The sequence below is a fragment of the Lactuca serriola genome, chromosome 9 (assembly GCF_051521515.1).
Source record: "Lactuca serriola cultivar US96UC23 chromosome 9, Lser_US96UC23_V15, whole genome shotgun sequence".
Lineage (NCBI taxonomy): Eukaryota > Viridiplantae > Streptophyta > Magnoliopsida > Asterales > Asteraceae > Lactuca > Lactuca serriola.
In genome coordinates, this window is record NC_136416.1 from 94,116,429 (window position 1) to 94,121,912 (window position 5,484).

Consider the following 5,484-nt stretch of genomic DNA (forward strand, 5'->3'; position numbering starts at 1 on the left):
TTCAGATCATAAAGTTGGAGACTTGTACTTAATGGATTAAGGTTAAAAAGATGAACTTGTGGGTCCCTTTGAGACTTAAAGACTAGATCTTGTTTGTTGGGACCATTCTAATGGATAAAGTGTTGGATTAGGTGTCTAAGTCCATAACTATAATTGGTATATACTTGACCCGAGAGTAGCCTGGTCCATTTGGGTTGCATATCACCAGCACAATTTGATAGGATGGACTTTTGAGAAGTGGTTATTTATGATTTGTTAATATATTATAAGTTCTAATATATTAATATGAAATCATATGATTTAATTAGTATTGATTAAAAATTAATTTGGAATTAATTTGTGATCAAAAGAGATTAATTAAATATATGGGGATTGATTTGGTAAATCAATGATTCATATAGTGTGGGCCAATTGTTATTTAGGATGGGCTAAACCAATATGGTAGTCCATGGAGGTTTAACCCATGGATCCTAGGTAATATGAAAATTCATGGGCATTAGGGTTTACATGGTGCTAACCCTAATCTTGCCACACTATATAAGAAGCCCCTTAGCATCCAAAATCGGGCACTAGATGTTCTAAGAGTTCATGAGCCGATTTGAGTGTAAGAATATTCTCTCAAAAGTCATCCTTTGTCTAAAGGTGTGTTGTGATTCCATTTTAGGTGCAACACTTGGGGTACTAAGTTCTTAAGGCTAAATACAACAAGTTCTACAAGCTAGATAAAGAGGTAAACTCCTAACTAGTATTTTATGTTGTTTATGTCAATTGCATGCTAGTTGTAGGCTTAATGCTTTGGAAACAATATTGCATGTAAAATTAGAGAAAACATAGATCCAAAGCATTTAGGGTTGTATGTGCACCATAGGATGTTGTAGTATACTAAAACCCTTCATAAAGTTGGAAACTTTATCCATTATAAAGCTATTATGAACTATAAAAATATGATTTTGGCCCTCCTATCCCTTTGTGATGTCTTCTTGGGTTAAGAACCTAGGGTTTTGGACATTAAGCACATTATAGACATGCAAAGTCAAAAAGTTGAAAACTTTAGGACATCATCTTAGGCTTAGATCTGAGTTTTGGATGTAAGAAATTAATGGAATAAGCTCTTAATGGAGTTTTGGGACTAGGTTGTGTATGCTGGCGTACCTTGTGGTACGTTGCGCACACGCGGTCAACGCCATGCTTTTGGTCAACATCAGAGTACGTTGGGCATACTCTCTTGGTACGCAGGGCATACTCCGCTGGGAAGAGATATTAACTTTTGGACCTTGACCATTTGACTTTGACTTTCACCAAGTTTGACCAAGTTGGACCTTGAGGATATTTTGGGGAGTTTGATTGTGTTTGGTCTTTTGGTTGGAGTAGGTGTTGGTTTGAGAGTTGGGATTCGGAGTCGGGACCTCATTAGCTTTTGTCTGGCTTGCGAGGTGAGTTTTCTTCACTATACTTGTAGGTCAAAGGCACCAAGGCTAACCCTTTGGTTTTGATATCCTGTTATGTATGTTATTGTGTTGTAATGATTGTTATATGATTATCTATTACATGTGCACACATTTGGTCGGTGGTTATGGCTTTATGCTTTGTGTGTAAGCCAAAAGGCCAGGGGGCATACCAACGCGATGGTTGAATGGGCCCGATGGTATTCCATCCCGAGGATGGTAGGACCCGTTGTAGATTGGCATTCCAACCCGATGGTTAAGGGGCCTAAGATATTCTAACCCGATGGTTGATTGGACTTGTAGTGTGTGGGAATTCCAACCTCGATAGGTTGTGGGTCAGGGGTAATCCAACCTTGATAGGTTGTGGACCCGATATGTATGGGCATTCCAACCTCAATAGGTTGTGGGTCGGGGGTAATCCAACCTCGATAGGTTATGGACCCATTGTATATTGGCATTTTGCCTGGGGTATACCATCCCGAGGATGATCGGACCCAACATGTTGTTTGTTTGTTATGTGTATGTAGATGGTACTTTGGGGGAACTCACTAAGATTTGTGCTTACAATTTCAGTTTATTGTTTCAGGTGCTTCAGACGATTGTGGCAAGGCGAAGGCGCGACCGTACACATCCTTGGTTTTACTACTGATTGGATCTTGGGAGACTCTGATTTTAAATCATGTTTTGGGAATAGTGGTTTTGTAAACACTTTTATTAGTAAATGGGCTGTTTTGAAAAGTTTAAATTTGTTGAAATTTTTGGGATGTTACACTTCGAAGAAGCATAACTTCTTCATACAAAGTCGAATTTAAGTGCTCCTTATATCCACGAGATTGTCATTACGACTACTACATATTTAGCTAAGATTATCTCTTATATCTTAAATGTCTAGCCCGAATCTGTGGGCGTTACAATAATCATGTTTAGTAGATTGTTTCTTACGTTTTTCTGTTTTAGTTTATCGATTATGGGGTAAAAACCTAATGTTTTCACTAGATTATATGTAACTTAATGATTTGGTGTGATTCAGTTATATTAATATTAGTTTTTTTTAATATATTATGTGTAACGCTCATTTTTTCAGGTACTTTTCTGTATATTATTTAAGCTTATTATATTGGGAATTATGGCTCTACGCGGGGCGTATATGGCCAGCTACGCAGGGCGTAGTTCATTAAGCCCATGCGGGGGTTTTATCCCTTATGCAGGGCCTAACCTAAGTTACATGGGGCGTAACCTCGCAGGGTGCAAACCCTAATTTTTGGGGGTTTTGAGCCCTATTTAAGGACCTTAACCCCTTGAGACTCTTCTTATCATCAACCTCCACCCCCTTGAGCATTAACTTGAAACCTTAATCCTCTAGAGCAAATATTAAGTCTTTGTTTGTGTTTTTGGTGCATTTTGAAGAAGGATAAGTCCAAGATTGTTGATTGTTGAAGCTCAAGCTTGTTGATCTAGAGCTTACATTGAATTTCTCAAGTCTATAATGTATAAAGCTTGAATCTTGTTGGTCCATGTGTTAGATCTCATTAGATTCTTAATTTCCATGTTCTTTTGTCCCCTAATATCGAGTATTATGAGTATAAGCTACTCCAAACATTGTGGTTTGCAATTCTTGTGGTTTCTGAGGTTAAGGAGTCATAAAAATGGGATCTTGGATGTCCTCATTCACGCATGCAAGGTTTTTTGGTCATTAGTGAATGTTATGGGACTAAGGTTTGATTTTGAGCTCCATTTATCCATGAAAAGGCATAAAGTCATCAACTTTATCACTTAATACGTTTATTAGGACCAGATCTAAGCAATATATGGTTGGTCTTTATGGATTAAGAGCTAAAATTCGAATTGGCTTAAATGTGTCGTACGCAGGGTGTAAATTGGGCTACGCCCAACATATCTTGATTGATCCATGAATTTTCCATCTAAGGCTCTATGCAGCGCGTAGAGCAAGTTGTACGCCATGAGTAAGTCAACAAAAGGTTGACTGTTGACTTTTTAACCAGTTTGACTTTTGGTCAGCTGTAAGGGATTGAGGACTTAGAAGGGCAAATGGTCTTTTGCCCAAAAGGGACTAGTCTTGGTTTTTGGACTTGCTAAGTTGGGATATTACCTTCATTGATAATTAAGGTTACGTTTTTGGGTATGTTCAGTGGGAGAGACTTTAGAACCAGGAGCTCATGTGTGAGGTCTATCCATTTATCGATCGAGGTGGGTCTCTTCATTGTACTCGTGGGTTGAAGGCACCAATGTTAGCCCACTGGATTATGTTGTAGGATGATAGTGGTCTTTGTGACACTTGCTGATATGCATGTATATGCGTGTTGTCATTGTGACTCTTGTTGATATGACTGTATGTTGATTGTATGTGGAACAAAATAGACCTAAGGGTGAAATAGACCCGTTCGCTTGAAAAATACCGATAGAGTTGAAATAGTCTCGAGGGTGAATTAGACCTATGTGGTTGGAAAATACCGATTAAGTTGAAATAGACTCGGGGGTGAAATAGACTTGTACAACTTCGAGTTGATATGTATGTATAACATGGGATATTTTAGGAAACTCACTAAGTTTTGTGCTTACAGTTTTATGTTTATGGTTTCGGTTACTTCCGTTTCCAAAGGGGAAGAGCTCGACGTGATTACACCGCATCCACCAGTGTTTCACATTATTTGACTTGTTTTGTACGGAACACATTATTTGACTTGTTTTGTACTCTAATGACTATATGACATGTTTTGTACTCCGATAGGATTTCGAATTGAATGAATGGTTGTTTTGATTGATTTAAAGAAAAAATGTTCACTTAGTATTTTTGGGACGTTATATTATGTTTGTTTGATAAACAATCCTTATGTGTTGAAGTTTTGATTTTTATTACTTATTGCTAAAGTTAGTAGAACTTAGACGATCAATCTAGTTTTATTAGCTTGTTTTATAGTCGTTTTATGACCATTAAATAATTATGACTAATGTTTGACAAAACCTAGGTTTAAATGATAAAATCATAAACTTTAATGTGTAAGAGAATCATTTGTTTACTAACTTATTCTTATTATTGACTTTAATAACTATTGAAGTTAATTTCTGGATCAGATCTCTTATAATATGAATTTAATTATAACTGTTTAGATATTTGTCTTAATTATACAATTTCGTTTTCCGACCAAGACAATTAATACTTTAGAAATTGGTAAATAATAACTAAATATTCATTGCACTAAATTTGAATCCACCATATTTAAAGGCGAAACTGAAATCTATATGAAAACATCTTTATCTATTTTGGCTTTAAATCCATGCTTTAGTTTTGTTAGTTTAGTTGAACCGAATGAAACCCCATTTTTCTTTTATTATTTATAGTTTAATTAGCATTTGAATGTATCTGAATTGAATTCTTATTATCCATGTGTTTCACACCTGAGCTTACGCTGTTACACGATCATGTCCACTGCTTGTAACGTGTATTAGTTTAGCCGCAATAGATTATGATTTATAAATTTGAAACCTGATAATTTATATTGCTACATGATCATGTCCACTGCGTGTAACATGTATTAGTTTAGCCATGATAGATTAAGATTTATAAATTTAAAACATGATTATATATATATATATATATATATATATATATATATATATATATATATATATATATATTTGCAGATAATGGCTATCGAATATTCTGAATGTTTTTTTATTTTCTTTTGTATTTTTTAAGAAACGATTGTCGGTTTTGTACTTAAAATATTAAACCTACGGATTTTTTAATTTAAGATGGTGTTTGTTAATTTAGATTCCAAAAATTATTTGTTGGTTTAGATTCAAAAAGTTATTGATTATAATGATGTTTGTAAAAATTATAGCAAAAACTCAAAAACTGAAAAATCAAATTTTATTAAAAAAAAGTAATTTTAATGAATTTGAAAGAAAAAAAAATTGTATCCACAAACAGAAAAAAAATAGGAGATGAGTAGACAATTTTACTATTATTTTTTATTTTTATTAAATTACTAAATAAACGCATTGATAAATACGTTTA